Source organism: Pipistrellus kuhlii, unplaced genomic scaffold (genome assembly GCF_014108245.1).
Source record: "Pipistrellus kuhlii isolate mPipKuh1 unplaced genomic scaffold, mPipKuh1.p scaffold_m20_p_55, whole genome shotgun sequence".
Taxonomy (NCBI): Eukaryota; Metazoa; Chordata; class Mammalia; order Chiroptera; family Vespertilionidae; genus Pipistrellus; species Pipistrellus kuhlii.
In genome coordinates this window covers 1,815,626-1,837,552 of record NW_023425557.1, presented here as the reverse complement: position 1 = coordinate 1,837,552, position 21,927 = coordinate 1,815,626, and the positions used below count along the sequence as shown (strand labels likewise).

General features: G+C 45.3%; 1 protein-coding gene and 2 pseudogenes across 1 annotated transcript in view; 1 reads left to right on the top strand and 2 right to left on the bottom strand.

The window, feature by feature from the left end:
- Positions 1–21,927, bottom strand: part of OPA3 (outer mitochondrial membrane lipid metabolism regulator OPA3) — a 113,884-nt gene that overhangs the window by 14,222 nt on the left and 77,735 nt on the right. The gene's annotated exons all lie outside the window — the stretch shown is intronic.
- LOC118706778 lies at positions 6,160–13,216 on the top strand (annotated as a pseudogene).
- On the bottom strand, positions 14,331–21,869 carry LOC118706777 (annotated as a pseudogene).

Here is a 21,927-nt window from a genome sequence, read left to right as displayed (position 1 = left end):
TTATTTTTTTTTTAAAGCTAAGAACTCTCTTATATACCCATGACTTCTCATATCTTCTCCACCTAAAATACCCGGTGTCTGTGAAGGTCCAGTCCCTGGCAGAGGGACTCGTACCCAGCAGGTGGCGCGGTCGAGCAGGATAAGGGGTTTTCGGTCTTAGCAGTTGTAGCAATGGGAGCTCCGCTAAGACCGGGAAGGAGGCAGGAGCGCTATTCACAGGAGCTTTGCTTTGGCCACGCTGAGAGGTGTTTCAGAGGCCGCTGAGTGGAAGCATGAGGTGGGCAGCTGGACACACAGCTCCGGGAATCTGGGAAGGGTTCAGGATGGAGGGTGTGCAATGTGGTGGGCTCAGTACACAGCCGGCCGCCTTAGCGGCGGTCACACTTAGGACGGGTTCTCTTCAGGTTATGGTAGTAAAGATATTTGGGGGCAGGCAGAGAAGGGAAGGAGCCCTCTTTCTTGTCTAAATATTCAATAAATATACAATGAATTAAGCTGTGACTTGCAGTCTTCGCCCATCTCCCCGGTGTGTACGCTCCTACTGTGGCCAGTTAAAAACCGCCACCGTGATGAGACTGACATGGACTGAAAAGCCGCCAGTAGCCCATCGGCATTCTCCATTTCACCCCCCTAACTTAGCAGCTCAAATAACCAGAAGAACGTGGGAAATAATAAAATGTAGTGAAATGGTTAGGGAGCAAGCCTTCTATCCTTTTCTTTCTTTCTTTCTTTTTTAATATTTATTATTATTGTTGTTGTTATTATTATTATTATTTTATGATAATGTCAAGTTTAATCTGCCACATACACAAGTTGGATTTGGAGAGCATGTTTTGCCTGGGTGCTACACAGCAAACAGTGGTTTCTTGAAATGACCCATGGGTAGGGTTAAGAAGGGGCCCTGGTCAGAAAGGGGGGAAGGGGGCAGAGAAGGGCACAGGGGAGGCCACGGGAAGAGCCATGAGCCTCAGAGACCCAGGCACCCGGTCACAGCCCCTGAGTGAGCACCCAGGCAACACAGATGGGCTGGCTGTTGCAAACTCACCAGCAGCAGCCTCCAGCACAACCACCCGCTGCTGTGCAATCTACTGGGCAACTGGACGCTCGATTTGGTTCCTAGGTCGACACTCAACCACTGAGCCATGCCGGTCAGTCTGGATAATGCTTTTAAAAGTCAATAAAGTCCAGGGGTCAGACGGTTGGACCTCAGAGGGAGGGTGGGGATAAAAGGGGGAAATCAACCAAAGGACTTATGTGCACACATATGAGCCTAACCAGTGGTCAAGGACAATAGGGGGGTGGGGGCATGAGTGGGGAGGAGTGGGGGATTGGGATGGGGGGTTGAGGACAAATATGTGATACCTTAATCAATAAAGAAATTTAAAAAAATCAATAAAGTGCCGAAACTGGTTTGGCTCAGTGGATAGAGCGTCGGCCTGCGGACCGAAGGGCCCCGGGTTCGATTCTGGTCAGGGGCATGTGCCTTGCTTGCGGGCGCATCCCCAGTGGGGGGTGTGCAAGAGGCAGCTGATCGATGGTTCTCTCTCATCGATGTTTCTAGCTCTCTGTCCCTCTCTCTTACTCTCTGTAGAAAATCAATAAAATAAAATAAAAATCAATAAAGTATCCAGCATTTGGCATCAAGAGATGAACTTCTGAATCATTAACGGGCTGAGTTTTCCAGCCTTCTCTGAACTCCATGTTTCCAAGCCCAGCCTTTCAATGGTCCAGGTTTCATTTGAAGTCCTTGTCTTCTCTTAACTGTAACTCTTGAAGACTTAGTAGCTTTCTTTATTATTATTATTATTATTTGCTGTTTCTTTCTTTCTTTCTTTTTTTTTTAATAAACCTTTATTGTTCATATTATTACAAAAGTTCCTCATTTCCCCCCGCCCCACCAGGTTCCTACCCCACCCTCTGCCCTTTCCCCACCCCCCATTGTCCTCATCCATAGGTGCACTGTTTATGTTCAGTCTCTTCCCGCACCCCCCACTCCTCTTTTCCCTGAGAATCATCAGTCCACTCCCCTTCCATACCTCTGATTCTATTATATTCAACAGTCAATAATGTTCATCAGGTGTTTTAATTCCCTTGGTTTTTAGATTCACTTGTTGATAGTTATGTATTTGTTGTTCATAATTTTTATCTTTATTTTCTTTCTCTTCAGAAGGAACCCCCTCCAGCAATTCATATAATTCTGGTTTGGCGGTGATGAACTCCTTTAGCTTTTTTTTTTATTAGTGAAGCTCTTTATCTGGCCTTCGATTCTGAGATTCTGAGTGATAGCTTTGCTGGGTAGATTATTTTTGGCTGTAGGTTCTTACTATTCATCACCTTGAATATTTCTTGCCATTCCCATCTGGCCTGCATGGTTTCTGTTGAGAAATCAGCTGACAATCGTATGGGTGCTCCTTTATAGGTAACTACCTGCTTTGCTCTTGCTGCTTCTAATATTCTCTCTTTGTCTTTTGCTCTTGGAATTTTATTTTTATTTAATAGACACTTTTAAAAAATATATATTTTTATTGATTTTTTACAGAGAGAAAGGGAGAGAGATAGAGAGCTAGAAACATCGATGAGAGAGAAACACCAACCAGCTGCCTCTTGCACACACAATAGAAAATTATTTATCTACACTAATAAATAGGAAATATGCAAATTGAACATCACTTTACGATGCCCACCAGCCATTCAGGAGTGAGTATGCAAATTAACCTCATCACCTCCGTGGAGACTGACAGCAGGGAGGAGGCAGCACCCAGCATGGCCTGCTTGGCAGTCACTGTGGTGTGGAGCAGGCAGGCCCTGCAGAGAGCAGAGAACCATGGGGAGCGGGCCAAAGCATTCAGGACATCTCCCGAGGCTCCTGGATTGAAGAGGCTGCAGGTCAGGCTAAAGAAAAACCCCCCATGCATGAATTTCATGCACCAGGTCTCTAGTATATACACTGAGTGGCCAGATTATTATGATCTCTGAATGCATAATAATCTAGCCACTCAGTGTATATCCTACATGATAAAAAGGCAAGCCGGCCAACCGCCCATATCCCCTTCCCCTGGCCAGGCTGGCCAGACCCCACAGATGCACAAATTCATGCACCAGGCCTCTAATACACACAAACACACACACACACACACTCACTCACTAAGTGACCAGATTATTATGCATTCAGCGATCATAATAATCTGCCACTCAGTGTATATAAAAAGTTAGGTGTCTGTCTGCCCAGCTGGTAGCTATGATGTGTATTGAGTACCAGGGGGCAGATGCTCAATGCAGGAGCATTAAAGATAAATGGCACCATGAACCTGGAGCTCACAAACCAACACTTGGCTTCCCTCAGTGGGATATAGTCACCACCTGAGAGTGACACCCCACCAAAATGCAGCCAATGCTGCCAAGACCTTATGCTGCAAAATGCAGCCCACAGCCCAACCAAACCCTGAAACAGTGTCTGTGGGTGCTGAGTAATGACGTGAGTAATGAAGTCATGTAGCAAAGCCCAGCTTCTCCCTAGCCTCCTTGGAGTTTCTTCAGCCCAGGAACCCAACTTGCTTTGTAGCCAGGTGCAAACATTTTACAGTTTACCCAATGCCTGTGAAGTGTTTTCCCGTGCCTCATCTCATTTGATCCTCACAGAAGTCCTGGAGTAGGACTTGGTAGAGTCCTATATTCTTTTCATTAGCAAGACACGAATAGTGATATTAAAAATTTGTCTAATTAATTCTTTTTAATGTGCACAAATCTGTGCACCAGGACACTAGTACGTAAAAGGGTATGAAGCACTGACACATGCTACAACATTGATGCATCTTGAAACATCATTGTAAGTGAAAAAAGCCAGACACAAAGGCTTTCAGTGTACGATTCCTTTTATAATACATGAAACTAGAGGCCCAGAGGCCCAGTGAAATTTGTGAACTTGGGGGAGAACACATTTCAGGTCTGACAACACTGGCTCTGAACAGTAAACCTCCACAATTCCTGCCCCTACACTTAGCCTTGGCCTCTGGCGAGCCATCTGATAGCCAACAAACTTGTTTTCCTGCAGAAGGATGACAAAATGCAACATTTTGCAACTTTGTACTGGGCACAAGGGTACCCTCCCAGGTGTTTTGTTTGTTTTCCTTCCTGGGTGTTTTGAACGTTTCCTAGGTGTGTGTTATGCCACTGTCATAAGAGTCCCACAAAGGAAGTTCTGTTAGCAGATTCCAGTGACTTCCACCAGCTCACCCAGCTCACCCAGCCTGCGTGAGGTGCCCACACCAGGAGCCGTCGCTGTGGCTCTAGGCTTGAGATCAGGACTGGAGCCGCCCAGCTCTTCTCCAGGATGCTCACTGCCCTCCAGCCAGACCCCCTAAGCTTTCAATGGACTGCAAACCACTTGGCTGTCCATACCCTCACTACTCACAATTGCCAAGAGGTGGAAACAACCCAAATTCCATCAACTGATGAACGGATAAACAGATTGTGGTCTGTCTGTTCGGTGGAATATTATACGGCCACGAAAAGGAATGAAGCACTGATCCATTGCACAACACAGATAAACCTTGAAAGGACTATGTTGAGTTAAAGACGCCAGACACAAAAGGCAACATATTGTATATTCTATGCCTATGAAATTTCCAGAATAGACAAACCCATAGAGATAGGCATCAGATTAGCATTTTCCGGGGGCTAGAGAGGGAGGGTATAGAGGTGCTGGTTAATGGGTACCATATTTTACTTTGGGAGTGATGAAAATGTTTTGGAACCAGGTAGGAATAATGGTTGTACAATGCTGTGAATGTCACCTAATTGTTCACTATAAACTGGTCACTGGTGTTATGTAAATTTCACATCAATAAACACACACATATGCAATTTCAAGGTCACAACAAGACTGCAAAGTGGCCTCACGTGGAACTGGGGGTGGTGGGGTTGGGTAGGGCCTGTGGAGCCAGGGCAGGGCCAGCCCTTTCCTTAGCCCATGACTGTCCTACTTGGCAGGGCACCCTTGGCTAAGGGCTCTGGTTCCTCTCATTTCCTGCAAGAGACCAAAGAGAAGACAAGTGGAGGGATGATCCGGCTTCCTCCACCAGCCACATAGCCCGGCTCCTGAGAGCCCACCTGTGGTTGCTTGGGAGAGGGTAGAGCACAGAGGGGCTGGCAAGTTGGGGGCGAAGAGATATGTCCACTGCCTTCAGCGTGCTGGGGTTCATGGGCATGCACGTATGTCAAAGCACAACAAGTTATGGGATTATTTATGTTTTGGAAACAACACATACCATATCTGTCAGACAAAGCAAAACTTATATACAAAGTAACTGGAAAGGCAGTAAATTTCCAATGGAATAAAGAACAGGAAGAAGCCTTCCAACAATTAAAACACTATATCCACCTCTTCTCTCAACTACAGAATATACAACCAGGTGACAAGGTAGTTCTAGATACTGCTTTCATATCAGAACAGGGTAATTGGGGACTATATAAAAAGGGAAAGATGACCATAAGCTAATGCCAGTGGGATTCTGGTCCAAGAGATTTCCATACTCTCATTTTAAATACTCATATTTAAAATGGACAACAGCCAATAACAGTCAGAGGCACCCTGCCTCTTAAGGCATGGTTAAATATGTCAGTGGAAGATTTGGCAGGGAGTCAAATTGAAGAAAAGGTAATTGCGTGGAAGTGGTACATAAACACAAGAAGTACCAACGGCTTCGGAGAACCAGCCCTCTTCACTGAGGAGGTATCAATAAACAAACTTGAGGTGGAACCATCCACCTGTGCCAACAAGTTTGTACCTATAGAAAGACCTACAGGTGTACAGGGACTGAAATACACCCTTGTCTTAAAAAATGCCTGGTTTACAGACGGATCAGCCCCCGTTTCCGGTGACCTTATCACCTGGAGGGCAGCAGCCTTCAATCCTGCGACACAACAAGCTCTGATTGCGTCTGGTGAGTCCAATTCTGCACGACATGCAGAACTTATAGCTGCATATATAGCTGTGCAGGAAGCAGTGCGGACACAAAAACATAAGATATGTATATTTACAGACTCTTGGGCAGTATGTAATGGCATTATATTATGGTCAGGAAAATGGAAACAAAGTAACTGGCAATTAAAAAAAATATATATTTTTTTATTGATCCACTTTGGGATGATACAGTGGCAATGGTTGACTTTTCCAAACCAATTGGCTGTGAATATAGTGATTGTGAATTATCAATCATAACTACTATAGGAGGTGAGAACTTAGTTGCATATCCAACTTTGAATATGCCAATTCAATTGAATTCTGAAGAATGGGCTACTCCAGTAGGGGATCTCATATACATTGATCCATTCTTTTTTGAAAAAATCTAAACTAATTCAATTTACTCCCAATATTTTTATTGCTTTTGATTATCTACAATTGGACACTCTACTGATGACTCTGATACCTCACTCCCCAAGATCTCTAGTTCATAATTTGGGACAACATAACTTTGTGGCATGTTTTACCAATATCTCTGTTTATGATCATACTCAAACCAATCAGCATTACAATTTTCAATCTAATTGTACATTCATTGCTAATACCATGAATATCACCTTCAATGGCAAAATTCACTATACTAATTTCGATACCAAAACTTCTCTATACTTTTCCCCTGATCTTCCACTATATCCTACCCTTCAAACAAAACATTACAATGCACCTCCTATGCTTAATGACTCTCTGTTCAAGTTACAACTCCTAGAACCCTTGGTTAAGGATACTTTACAAGCAGCTTCAGTGCATAAGGACAACCTTCATCATCTCGTCTATGAAGCAAACTCAGCAGCACTCACTTCGAAGGAACTCCATGCCAAACTCCACAGAACTGCAGATGGACAGACATCTTCCTATCTCTATGGAGAACTGTCCCCTGCATACCTGACTGGAATTTCATCAACCCCATTGCATGGATTCAACATGTACTTTCTTCCTTATATTCTGCTTGGACTTTAGTCAAGGAAATTGCCATTTTCATTCTTATATTAATTTTACTTTCTTTGATTGTTAAGGTTTTAAGAGGTTTTTAGATATGGGAGAGATAAGAGATCAACTTGTATGCATGCATATAAGCATAACCAATGGAGGAAAAACTATGGGGAGGGAGGGCACATTTGGGAATGGGGGGGGGGATTGATAAGCTATGTACACATATAATATCTTAATAAAAAAAATAAATGGGGGGGGGGGAGACTGAAAAAAAAGAAAAAAATTTTTTGTGCCTGAAGACCCAAAAACAAACCCATGTGATATACCCTTTTTACCCTAATTTATATGATTTACATATTTTGACTTATTGATTCCCTTGAACTTAATTCAGCAGGAATCACAGGTGGAATATTATAGTTATATTAGTGTGATGCTTGATTTATATTTTAAGGATTTAAAACAGTGTGAGAATAATTATTTGTGTGATTTAAAATAGGAGTGAAAGCATTTATTTTTTATGAGTGATTCATAGTATAAGTGTGAATTGTATTTCTGATCTTATTATGATTTTATTTTTAGTAAAAGAAATTATTTGAAATGTGTTTTAGGCTTAGTATAAGTAACTCCATTTAGTGTGGCTTGAATCCATTTTGTAAAAGTTAAGTTTTAAAAGTGACTCTGAGCCCTCCCTAACTGTGTGAATGCCCTAACATGTGCTTATCTGGAAAGTTGGAAAGCAAGGCAAAATGTACCTGGAGACCCCCGATTAAGACACACTGAAGACCCATTGGTGACACCCAGAAGGAACAAGAGAACACCCAGAAATGGCTATAAGAGAAGGGACCGACCATTGTCGGAGAGAATCCAAGATGGCGGCATAGGTAACACCTACCGTATTTTTCGGACCATAAGACGCACTCCCCCCCCCCCCAGAAGTGGGGGGGAAAAGTCCCTGCGTCTTATGGTCCAAATATAGCCTACACATATACTTTAAAAAAAAAGTTTTTTTACTTGCTTGGCTCTGTGTGCTCTCTGTGTGCTTGCCCGGCTCTAAAATGGTTCTAAATGCTGCTGTTTGCCAGGACCGGAGTGGCCGGGCCCGGAGCAACCGGGCCCAGAGCAGCTGGGTCAGGTGTGGCCAGGCCTGTAGCAACAACAGTCAGGTCCAGAGCAACTAGGTCAGGAGCGGCAGTGAACAGACCCGGAGCAGCGACTGCCATGCTGGGAGCGGCCAGGCCCAGAACAGCCGGGTCTGGTGCGGCCAGGCCCGGAGCAGAGGCTGCCAGGCTGGGAGCGGCCAGGCCCAGAGCAGCCGGGTCTGGTGCGGCCAGGCCAGGAGCAGCAGCTGACAGGCTGGGAGCAGCCAGGCCTGGAGTGGCCGGGCCCGGAGCAACCGGGCCCAGAGCAGCTGGGTCGGGTGTGGCCAGGTCTGTAGCAGCAACAGCCAAGTCCAGAACAACTAGGTGGGGAGTGGCAGTGACCAGACCCAGAGCAGCAACTGCCAGGCTGGGAGTGGCCAGGCCTGGAACAGCCGGGTCTGGTGTGGCCAGGCCCAGAGCAGTGGCTGCCAGACTGGGAGCGGCCAGGCTTGGAGCAGCGGCTGCCAGGCTGGGAGCGGCCAGGCCCGGAGCAGCCGGGTCCGGTGCGGCCAGGCCCGGAGAAGCGGCTGTCAGGCTGGGAGCAGCCAGGCCCGGAGCGGCCGGGCCCGGAGCAATTGGGCCCAGAGCAGCCGAGTCGGGTGTGGCCAGGCCTGTAGCAGCAACAGCCAAGTCCAGAGCAACTGGGTCAGGAGCGGCAGTGACCAGACACGGAGCAGCTGGTTGTGGAACAAACCAGAGCAACAGAGGCCAGGCCCGGAGCAGCCTGGCCCAAAACAGCTCGCTCCTCACCTGTCCCTGCCCCACGGCTGCCTCTCAGACATGGCTGGAAACTTTTGCGGGAACTTGAGGGTCTGCTGAATCAAGTGATGAAGGCTTAGATCTGGATGTGTTGAGTTAGTATAGTCCTGGGGTGTTGATCTGTGAGTGCCTTGGGTGGGGCCTGGATGAGGCTGGTTGTCCTATTAGGAAATGTCTTTTGTGTGAAGAGTATCATTGGGCATGTGGAGGTATTATTGATATGAGAAAATGCTAAGTAACAGATTTGCTATCTGAAAAGGGATTTACTATCGGGGAAAGGGAGGGAGGAAGAGACTGAACATAAACTGTGCACCAATGGATGAGGATGAGGGGGCAGAGGGTGGGGTGGGAACCTGGTGGAGGGGGGAAGAAACGAGGAACCTGTGTAATAATATGAACAATAAAGATTGATTTAAAAAAAAATAAATAAATAAATAAAATAAAATAGGAAACCTTTCCAAAAAAAAAAAAAAAAAAAAAAAAATGCTGCTGTTTACTTTACAGGGTTGATTATATGTGTTTATGACTGTGATGTTGGGTTTTAATGCACATAAAATATTTTAGGACACTATTTGTTTCAGAATCTTTTTTTCTTCATTTCCCTTCTCTAAAAACTGGTGCGTCTTACGGTCCGGTGTGTCTTATGGTCCGAAAAATACGGTAAATGCAGCCTCACACAACAATTTCAATAAAATACAACTAAAATACAAAATGGACATTACCCAGAACTACAGGAAAGTCAACTGACTGGAAATTCTACAACAAGAAGGAAAGAGAAAACCAGAAGGAAAATCAGAGGAGCTGTAAAAGCCTAAGGTACAGAGACATGCTGTGCGCGCGGAGAGGACAGAGCCGGAGAGGAGGGGCGGCTGAGTGCCTGGCTGGCATCCCCTAGCGGGAAGGAGATAAAAGCTCCGGACTGTGCTGAACCCAGATCTGACAGCGCTGAACCCCAGTTCTAGACCAGACCCTGGGGACCCAGACTCATAGAGAGGGAGCCTGGGCTGTTAGGCGGAATCTCAGGGGAGCGGCGAAAGGCAGAGCCCCCGGAGGCGCACAGAGGACAGACAGTTGACTCTGCTGCTAGATTGCCCTAGTCCACATGTGTCAAACACAAGGCCCACGGGCTAAATCCGTCCCGCCAGGCCTTGCAATGTGGCCCGCACCGCGCTGTCATCACTGCACTCCGCTGCGTTTCCATCACAATGACAGTTTATGACTGTTCAGTAAACCATTCGGCCCGCGATTTAGGCTGGATTTTAGATTTTGGCCCCTTCTCTGATTGAGTTCGACACCCCTACCCTAGTCAGTGGGAAGGAGACAAAAGCTCTGGACTGTGCTGATCCCCAGTTCCGACTGCACTGAACCCCAGTTCTAGGCCAGGCCCTGGGGACCCAGGCTCATACAGAGGGAGCCTGGGCTGTGAGGCAGAAACCCAGGGGAGCAGCGGAAGGAAGTCCCGGAGGCACACACATTGCACACAGAGAACGGGCGGTTGACTGTGCCGCTGGATTGCCCTAGTGGGAAGGAGACAAATGCTCCAGACTGCTCTGAACCCCACTTCCAACCCCACTTCCAACTGCACTGAACCACAGTTCCGGGCTCATTGTGGGAGAGCCTAGACTGTTTGGTAGCGGGCGAAACTCAAGGGCACCTTTCTCTCAGAGGTGCTTGCAGCGAGTACCGAAGGACCCTGAGGAATACTGAGATTCAGGAGTCTCATAGGGTGTGGCTGATGGAAGCCAAGGCTGTAGGCTCCACCCTGAAACTCTGCCCCATCCAAGCTGAACATAGAGACTTTTAAGGTTACCAACTCTGGGAAGCTGCGAAAGGAACCCAAAGAGGACCACACCAAGACACATCATAATTAAAATTCCAAGAGCAAAAGACAAAGAGAGAATATTAAAAGCAGCAAGAGCAAAGCAGGTAGTTACCTATAAAGGAGCACCTATACGATTGTCAGCTGATTTCTCAACAGAAACCATGCAGGCCAGATGGGAATGGCAAGAAATATTCAAGGTGATGAATAGCAAGAACCTACAGCCAAAAATACTCTACCCAGCAAAGCTATCACCAGAATCGAAGGCCAGATAAAGAGCTTCACAAATAAAAAAAAGCTAAAGGAGTTCATCACCACCAAACCAGAATTATATGAATTGCTGAAGGGGGTTCTTTCGGAAGAGGAAGAAAATAAAGATAAAAATTATGAACAACAGCCGAAACCGGTTTGGCTCAGTGGATAGAGCGTCGGCTTGGGAACTGAAGGGTCCCAGGTTCAATTCCGGTCAAGGGCATGTACCTTGGTTGCGGGCACATCTCCAGTGGGGGGTGTGCAAGAGGCAGCTGATCGATGACTCTCTCTCGTCGATGTTTCTAACTCGCTATCTCTCTCCCTTCCTCTCTGTACAAAATCAATAAAATATATTTAAAAAAAATTATGAACAACAAATACATAACTATCAACAAGTGAATCTAAAAACCAAGGGAATTAAAAAACCTGATGAACAATATTAACTGGTGAATATAATAGAATCAGAGGTATGGAAGGGGAGTGGACTGATGATTCTCAGGGAAAAGGGGAGTGGGGGGGTGCGGGAAGAGACTGAACATAAACTGTGCAGAATTCAGAATTCTGCTTTTAAGTTTATGCTCTGCCATATGGATGAGGACAATGGGGAATGGGGAAAGGGCAGAGGGTGGGGTGGGAACCTGGTGAAGGGGGGGAAAAAGAGAGAGACATCGATCAGCTGCCTTCTGAACACCTCCCACCTCCTCAAAAAACTGAAAATGGAACTCCCATTTGACCCAGTAATCCCACTCCTAGGAATATATCCTAAGAGACCAGAAACACCAATCAGAAAGGATATATGCACCCCTATGTTCATAGCAGCACAATTTACAATAGCTTGGATTCAGATAAAGCCTAGATGCCCATCGGCAGATGATTGGATCCAAAAACTATGGTACATCTACACAATGGAATATTATGCTGCCATAAAAAAGAAGAAATTCTCATTATTAGCAGCAACCTGGATGGAATTGGAGAGCATCATGCTGAGTGAAATAAGCCAGTCAATGAAAGAGAAACACCACATGACCTCACTCATTTATGGATATTAAAGAACATTATAAACTGATGAACCAAAAGATAGATATAGAGACAGTAAAGCAACAGACTATCAAATTACAGTGGGGAGGGTAGGGAGATCTGGGGGAGATAAGAGATCAACCGAAGGACTTGTATACATGCATATAAGCAAAAGTAATGGACGAAAAACTCTGGGGAGGGAGGGCATGTATAGGAATGGGGGGGGGGCAATGGAAAGATATGCACACATATAATACCTTAATTTAAAAATGGGGGGGGGGGGGAAATTGCCAAAAGTTCCTCAGTTTCTCCATTTCCCTCCCTTTCTTTCCTCCTAAAGTCTGGACACAATGTAAATTTTGGACAAGATCTACCAAAAGGAGAGACATAACAGGGAAATTTAGCCTTCTGGTAGCTGGTTAGTTCTAAATCACAGAGAAAAAGGAATTTGAGCCTCTCTTAACCAATTCAGAATTCTGCTTTTAAGTTTATGCTCTGCCATTCAAATATACACATATATTTTATAATTTCCTTTTTTCTCACAATTTCTGAGAGAAATTCTACCATGATTGTGCCTTTCCACCTGTGTATGCCACGTCTGTGGCTCCCACGGGAGCTTCGGCGGCCAGTATGAAGCGCTGGCTCGCACCCGTGAAACCCGGTCGCCTTGGTTTCCCTTCCAGGTGCTTCCCGTCTCCGGCGCCCCCACAGGCCGCCTGAGAAGCCTCCCCACCCCATCCCCGCGGGCCCTCAGTCACCCCACCCCACCCCACCCCACCCCACCCCACCCCACCCCCGCGGGTCCTCAGTCACCCCACCCCACCCCACCCCACGCCACCCCCGCGGGCCCTAAGTCACCCCACCCCATCCCACCCCACCCTCAGGGGCCCTCCCCACCCCTCCCCACCCCACGCCCTCGGGCCCTCAGTCACCCCACCCCACCCCACCCCACCCCACCCTTGGGGGCCCTCAGTCACCCCACCCCACCCTCAGGGGCCCTCCCCACCCCACCCCCGGGAAAAACGGCCGTGCACACACACACACACACACACACACACACACACACGTGCTTGACATCGAAGGCGACGCTACCCTCAGGCCCAGGCGCGCCTCGCCCCTCCTGCAGCTGCTGCCTCTGCCGCCAAGCTCGCCGAGCTCATCAGCCGGCCCTCAGCCGACCGCCCAGGCCTGAAAGCATCAGCGGAGGCCTGCGCGGCTGGCCCCGTGGACCGGGAGGGTCTCTGCCCAGCCCCTGGCATCAGGCGCCACAGCAGCTGAGCCCCAGCCACTGCTGCTCCCCCACAGGCGCCGGAGCTGCCGCCCTAAAGAGATCCTTTCCAAAGAAAATAGAAGGAAAATAGAAGGAAGACGTGTGGAAACGTGCTCAAAGTCACTTGTTAGCTGAGAGATGCAACCATGTCACACCCGTGAGAATGGCTTTCATCAGCAAACCACAAGTGCTGGCGAGGATGCGGAGAAAAAGGAACCCTCGTGCACTGCTGGTGGGAATGCAGACTGGTACAGCCACTGTGGAGAACAGTGTGGAGTTTCCTCAAAGAAATGAAAATGGAACTCCCATTTGACCCAGTGATCCCACTTCTAGGACTATATCCCAAGAAACTGCAAACACCAATCAGAAAGGATATATGCACCCCTATGTTCATAGCAGCATCATTTACAATAGCTACAATAAGATTTGGAAACAGCCCAAGAGCCCATCGGCAGATGAGTGGATTAAAAAACAGTGGTACATCTACACAGTGGAATATTACGCTGCAGTAAAAAAGGAGTTTTTACCATTTGCAACAGCATGGATGGAACTGGAGAGCGTTATGCAAGCTCACGTTTCTTTCACTATCTGATAACTTAACTGTTCATTACAGTTTTTTAATAGCATACTTAAAACTCTTGCTATTCAAAGGTTAGTCATGAGCTTCATTGTAAAATTTTATGAAACGTATTACCCCTCATACCTTCTCAAAATTTATTTCTTCAAAGAACTGGTAACTCAATACCCAACAACTGGATCCACAGTGATAATAAATGTTATGTCTAAAATGACTTAATTAAAACAATTCCAAAGTGCCATTAGCAGAGATCACACAGAAGCTGGGACCGGTTTGGCTCAGTGGATAGAGCATCGGACTGTGGACTGAAGGGTCCCAGGTTCGATTCTGGTCAAGGGCATGTACCTTGGTTGCTGCCACATCCCCAGTAGGGGGTATGCAAGAGGCAGCTGATCGATGATTCTCTCTCATCGATGTTTCTCTCTATCCCTCTCTCTTCCTCTCTGTGAAAAATCAATAAAATATATATATATTTTTTTAAAAAAAGAAAGAAACATCATTCTTTAAAAGAGAGAGAGAGAGAGAGAGAGAGAGAGAGAGAGAGATCACGCAGAAGTGCAATGTGGCACTTTCAACGCTACCCTCTGGAAGAACAGTTAGTTCTCCAAAGCATGAGAGTTCAAATGGGCCATTTAAACAGTCAGATTATCCATGGCTAATGAATTCAAGATATTCAGTGATTAAGTGGCCTACATATATTTTATAACTTTTCTATGTTTTCAAATTTCCTAGATTTTTTTCAATATCAAATATAAGAGAACCCATTTTAAAAGTCTCTCAGGTATTTTCGATAGTTTCCAAATTATCTGTAGGAAGCTCTGATTTAGTTGTATAGTGCTGGAAACCAAATCAGTTTCACTGGAAAAGAGATGTTGACAGGAAGCCAGGAAGGCTGGTCAACAACCTTAATTGCTCTAACCTTTAGTTGAGATTATGTTAGCTGAAGCAGAATCTACCTTATTTGTCCTGTGTAAATTTCTGTTATTTCCTGCCCAGGGGCTACATGTAAATTTCTGTTTATGTTGCTTAAGATGTTTTCCCCAAAGCCTCAATAAAAGGGGATGGCAGGGCCAGAGCAAGAGTAGTTCTCCCACTAGAGTTGGACTACCGCCTGGCCCCCCATATCGCCAAATTGAATTTCTTCAAGTCTCTTCATTTGTGTGCGGCCCTTCTCCAGAAGCTGAACCCTGAATTGGAACTCTTTCTACGCGGGCCGTGAAAGAGAGTCCTATATCTGGCGCCCAACGTGGGGCTATTGGCCATTCCTTGAGGTAAAACCTTCCATTGATATCTTTTCATAGGCTCTATATTATTAATAGATGGCACTGAAAATGCAAATCTCTTTTTATCTTGAGGTGCCAAGGGAATTGTGAAAAAACAATCCTTAAGATCTACTACTATGAGGGACCAATTTAAAGGGATTTGTGAAGGTGCTGGAAGTCCAGGTTGTAAGGCTCCCATGGTATGCATAGTAGCATTAACAGCTCTAAGATCATGTAACAATCGCCATTTTCCTGTCGCCTTTTTAGGGATTGTAAATATAGGCGTATTCCAGGGACTATTGGAAGGTTCTATGTGGCCAGCCTCTATTTGTTCTTGTATTAATTCATGAATTTTACTTAATTTCTCCTTGGTTAATGGCCACTGATCCACCCATACAGGTCTATCATCTTTCCATTGTATAGGATCAGCATGAGGGTGAGGAGGCTGAGCAGTGACCACTCCTAAAAAGGTTGATATCCTATTTGAGTTACGAGCTTCTTTCCTTTGCCAGTAACAATACATGCTTGTAAACCTTCTAAAATATCTCGGCCCCATAAGTTGACTGCAATTCCAGAGATGACATAGGGCTGAAACCATCCTGTCTGTCCCTCCTCATCTTGCCACCTTAACACTGCTGCACTACGTTGTGTGTCATTAGGAATTCCTACCCCCTTGACTGAGCCCATAGCTTCTACCGTGGACCAACTTGGAGGCCAGAACTCTTTGCTGATAACACTTACATCAGCTCCAGTGTCCACTAGACCCTTAAATTGTTTTTTCTCTATCCTTAAATTAATCATAGGACGGTTTTTGCTAATTTCATGTATCCAATAGATGTCTGAACTTGCCAATCCTTGCCTCTAGATCAAGATAGAGGGCATGGTCAATTACCGGGAAACGGCCAGAGGGGCGACCCCCAGCCCCGTCATCAATAGGGGAAATCTGCCCTGCAAGGCCCACAGTGGGTTCCCTCATCCGAGCAACCCCAGGAAGCCCAAGCCTGGATCTTAACAGCACTATAGCGGTCACTTTGACCCCTGACATGGCTCGGCAAGCTATTCCTACAGGAATTTGGGGACCTGTACCACTGGGAACTTTAGGATTAATCTTAGGGAGGAGTGGAAACACTCTAAAAGGACTAACTGTCCTGCCTGGAGTCATTGATTCAGACTATGAAGGAGAAGTTAAAGTTATATTAGAATGTAATCATGTTATGCAAATTACTGTAGGACAAAGAATTGCTCAGATATTACTTCTACCTTATGTTCAGCAAGGTGAGGCTTTAAATAGGAAAAGAGGAATGCAAGGATTGGCAAGTTCAGACATCTATTGGATACATGAAATTTTTCCAAACCAGTGTGGATTCCTGCTAGAAATATTAAACTGCAACAGGGATCCAGGAGAGAAACTAGCCAGACTAATGAGGACCTTGCGTCTGGAGCCACACCATGCAGCTGCAGACAATCAACTACTCCAGCTACAGAGGACAGTGACTCCAAGCAGTCCACTGAAGATGAGCAGGAGGACGAGCCGGACAGCAAGCAGCCCGGAGAACACCTGGGGCATGGTGAAGAAGACGGTACAGACACCTGACACCTGAGAATGTCTTTCTTGCCATGTTAGCAGTATTCATCTGTACGGTAATATTACCTGGGACAAATGTGGAAGTGTTTAGGACTTACGTTCCTGACCATTCATGGGTAAAAGTCCTTATGTGGGCTGATCCCTTGCCAATGTAGTCACCAATAATACTAAGCACCTTGGTCATCCAGGAGGAAAATGGGTGGGGCAAGGAAGTATAATTACACAGGTGTTGCCACCCAGCTTCCCTTTTTGTGTGACACAAAATCAAACCAATGCTCCTTTGTGTGTAAAATTAAAGAGAGGTTTCTGGCTTGCACCAAAATAGAGGAATATCACTACTTGCTCCTGGGAGAGGTGCAGAGAATGTAAATAAGACCTTGTCTATACAAAAAGAAATTGACAGCCAGTTTGAATTTGAATTGCCATTGGCTTAGAACAAAGAATATCCTTGCATGGTATTATTCTACAATGTCATTTATAATTTTTGATATTTTACAACAGCATATTGTACAATTATTCCAAAAAAAATTAAAAACCTAATTTTTGGATGTTTGGCAGCAATTTAAAAGGACATGAAAAGATTTAATCCCTTCCACTGTGTGGAAAGCCTCACTGGGAAGGCACTTGAGCATTCTATATTGGCCTTTCTTGCCTTATTTGCAAAGAGGGCCTCTCTTGTCACAATTCAATTGCCCACAGCTGTTGCTTGAGTTTTCAATTCATGCTGAGGTTAAAGCCTCGTGGTGGCTGGTACCATGGATCCATCTCTCACAATGGCGTGAGCTGGGACCTCCGTGGAGAAGAAACCTGGGTTCCCCAAGATATGTGATATGTGATCAATGCCAGGGCCCTGCCAGCAGGCGAGAGGATCCCAAGGCAGGTACTGGGCATGGAGGCCATAGGGGCATAGGCTACCAAGGAGACAGAACTGAACCTCACATCACCCTGCTTGGCCCCGGAGGATGGCTGGTTAGCCAATGACGGGTAAGATTCCTCAAGGGAGGGACAACCTAAGACAGGCACAGCTGCAGAGGGCCATCAGGAGAGGACTTGGGGGCCAACAGAGGCGGGGCACAGATCCTCACCCCCCAACGCTGCAGGGGCTTGAACACTCGCCCTTTTGAGGGATGTCTCCTGCCCCATGGCTGCTTCACGCTTCCCAAACCCAGCTCAGATTGGGACCCAGGCAACAAACAGATTTGGTCCAGCTCAGATTGAGACCCAGCTACAAACAAGAGACTTGGCACAGCTCTTATTGAGACCCAAGCAACAGAAAAGTGGCTGATGGCGACTGTCCTACATCTAAATCCAGCCTAAATCTACGAGTGCTCAGGGTTTTCTCAAGGATGCATATAATCTTTTCCATTAATATTTACAGAGTAAACTAAAATTGTTGTTAAAGTATTAAATTTGACAGTAAAATAGTCAAGTTTTCAAATTAATTTAAATTGGCTAAATGAAATGAGTTAATATTCAAGAAAATTTAATTGTACAACAGGCTGTTCCTAAAGTATTAACCAAAATTTCTATGGGTAGTCCACTTCATGGTGAATTTGTTTAACATACAATAAACCCTAAAGCAGTCATAGTTTTAGTACAAAAAATTAAAATTTAAAAGTTATCAAAACAGCATTATAAAAATTTTTTCCAAAAGCCTCCTAATAAATAGAAAAAAGGGGATAGTGGAAAATACCATGTAAGAAAAAAATGTCCTGTAAGTAAATTACATCTAGAAAAGTTTTTCTTCTTTTTAAAACCAATTTTCATTTGTAATGATCACAGTAAGATAGCCATGAAAAACACACATAGTACCAAAATAAGTCAAAGAAAAATTGTTTGGGCAAAAAAAAAAATTAAAAGTATCCCAAGTAAAATTTATAGAAAAGATTCCTTTATTAATTTTGGTCGAGATATGTTTGTATATTTTCAGAAAACAACTCCAAGACCATGTGGATTCCTGCAACAGAGAAGAATTGACAGGAATGCTCCAGCCATAAAGACAAGAGGAAAAACAGACCAGAGATGGAAGATGCTGACGACGCCTTGCCATACTAGCAGTCAGCAGATGTGCATCACTGCAGGTTGTCCAGGACCAAACCAGAGGTCGGACCTGCATTGCCACTATTTTTCTACCATTGCTGACATGGACTCAGAACTGTTGGACATTAAAATTTGGACTCAAAAAACTGTTGGACATTGAATCTGGGATTCAAAAACTGTTGGCCCACAAAGAAACGTACTGCAGACTGATTTCATTTGACTCTCAGCATTGCTTGTTTCATTTTTTGTTTATTTCTAGTCTGCATATGTAAAATTTTTTAAGGAAAGAAAACGGGGGAGAAGAGTTGGACTACCGCCTGGCCCCCCATATCGCCAAATTGAATTTCTTCAAGTCTCTTCATTTGTGTGCGGCCCTTCTCCAGAAGCTGAACCCTGAATTGGAACTCTTTCTACGCGGGCCGTGAAAGAGAGTCCTATAGTATAGAGTTTGATATATGTGTCCACTATTAAATCCAAATCATGTTTTATATAAAAATTTATGTTAAGCAAAGCTAAGTTACTTGACCTTTGGTCTGTCAAAGAGTTCCTCGGGTATGCTTTGAGACGCTTTCGCCCATTTTCATAGCGTTCATTCTCAACCTTCATCACAGGAAGAATACACAGGACCTTCAGCAATGCATAAACATTAGGAAAAAACTATATGTCTGGCAGGTGGCGGGCTTCATGAATGGGGGATGGAGGCTCTATAATTTCCACTTGATTCTCCCACAATGCGGCTCGGCTGAGAGTGTATCGGGATTGGGTGAGTTGCTTCTGTACATGTCAGCATGGTGCTCCTCCGATGTATTGAATTTGAGCTGTCCCATGACAGAAGGGATCAGAGATAAGCATTTAAGAGCTTTGAGGTGCTGTTCTGAGAATACATCTTTCAGTTCCTGAATAATGTGCTCCGCTGTTGGAACACTCAGAGCTTCTTTATAGTAACTCTCAGAGGTCAGCTGAGAGTCCAGGTTCCCTTGATGAGCTCTGCGGAATTTCCCAGGGAGCTCCACCTGAATATCAGGTTTGGTTGCCACATTGGTGGCTTCCTCAAACCAAAATTCATGATAAACTTCAATATTTCCCATCACTTCGTTTAGCGCATGCAGCACCGCAGTCAAGCTACTGGCTGCAAAGAAGACATCAGAGGTCTGACCCTGGAGATTTCCCCAAAGGCTCTTGTAAAAGATAGAACTTTTTTTTTTTTTTTTTTTGTGAGTTTATTTGAGCCTTATTCAGATAGAACATTTTTATTTATTTATTTTTTTCCCTAGAGCATCTATTTATTTATTTATTTTTATATATATTGTATTTTATTGATTTTACACAGAGAGGAATTGAGAGGGACAGAGAGTTAGAAACGTCGATGAGAGAGAAACATCAACCAGCTGCCTCTTGCATACCTCCACTGGGGATGTGCCCACGACCAAGGTACATGCCCTTGACCTGAATTGAACTCGGGACCTTTCAGTCCGCAGGCTGACGCTCTATCCACTGAGCCACACCAGTCCCGGCCAGATAGAACATTTTTAAGAATGACAATGGTAACAACGAAATCATAATCTATTACTGCACTACAGAGTACAAATGCTCGGCCTGCTATACAGTTATTCCATCTAATACTTGTATCATTATTTATATCATCTCAACATAAAACAAGTGCTTGGAGGATTCCACTAAGACTTCAAAAGCATCGTGCCTGCCTGTCCACTGAGAATGGCACATTTCCTTCAGTTCTTTACCCCTTTCCTCATTGTTCTGAAAGAGGACAGAAATTACGTGGTCGTGCGAGGCCGGTTTGGCTCAATGGATAGAGCGTCGGCTTGGGGACTGTAAGGTCCCGGGTTCGATTCCGGTCAAGGGCATGTACCTTGGTTGCGGGCATATCCCCAGTAGGGGGTGTGCAAGAGGCAGCTGGTCTATGACTTTCTCTCATCGATGTTTCTAACTCTCTATCTCTCTCCCTTCCTCTCTGTACAAAATCAATAAAATATATTTTTTTTTAAAAAAAGAAAGAAAGAAATTACGTTGTCGTCAAGCTCTAAAAGCAGTTGTGGTGATAGATGGGGAAAAAAATCAAACTTCCTCAATTGTTCCTAACGCAACAGACACTCCCTTAACAGGCACCGATTTTGCCAACCACATATTTAAGGCACAGGAAGAGCAGAGTGTGTAGACAGCTCGGGGGATATTTCTCCAAAAGCAACAACTTTCCTTTTGGAAGAAAATCCACTGGACACAGTGTAAGCCTGGCCACAACAATATTCCATGTTTAATCCCCACTTTTCAGTGACCGTAGTGTGAAATTTCATAGCCAAATTTCCGCATCAGCTTCGTAAGGCAGGGAACCCACAAGTTCCTCTCCCGGGTTCTGAGCTTCGTCAACAAACCTCACCAGCATGCTCTGCCCCTGCTGTGTCCACTACGTCCTCAGTGAGAATGGAAAAGAAGTGGGAGTCTCTCGCTCCCCTGAGCGTTTCTTCCCGAATGCAGCTCTCACAGATCTCCAGCATCTGTTTCTGCTGTGCTTTGGAACAGAACAGGGTGTTGACTGCTGTTGTCTCAAAGCGCTTCCTCAGAACCTCTTCCCCCGAATTTATCCGGCACTCCGGCAGTGCCTGAAAGTTATCAGGAGTAAAGAGACCTTCTGGGACTTCATCCGCTTCACGTCCATCTAGAGCACGTGTGTCAAACACAAGGCCTGCGGGCCAAATCCGTCCCGCCAGGCCTTGCAATGTGGCCCGCACCGCGCTGTCATCACTGCACTCCGCTGCGTTTCCATCACAATGACAGTTTATGACTGTTCAGTAAACCATTCGGCCCGCGATTTAGGCTGGATTTTAGATTTTGGCCCCTTCTCTGATTGAGTTCGACACCCCTACTGTTGTTGATCTCTTTATGTTTTTGTTCCTGTTCAGAAGTTTTGTCAATTTTTTTTCTGTTTCAGTGTCCTGATTTCATCTTCACTCAGTTCTTTTATTTGTTTTCTGTGTCTACTATGTGGCTTGTTCAAATGACTGATAAGATCAAATATTGCTGGTATTGCATTATCTCGAAGAACTGTCCTATAAGGACTAGTTCTACAGATCATAGAGGTCTCGAAGTGTTTGGCACAGAATCGATAATGTTTATTTAGTTGATCAGGTATTTTATCTCCTAAGTCTGCTCGCCTACAATTTTCCACTCACTTCTGGCATCGTGGCCTGCCCTCGTGCCCTCGTCCCCTGCCCGCGGGCCTGCCCGGCGCTCCCATCC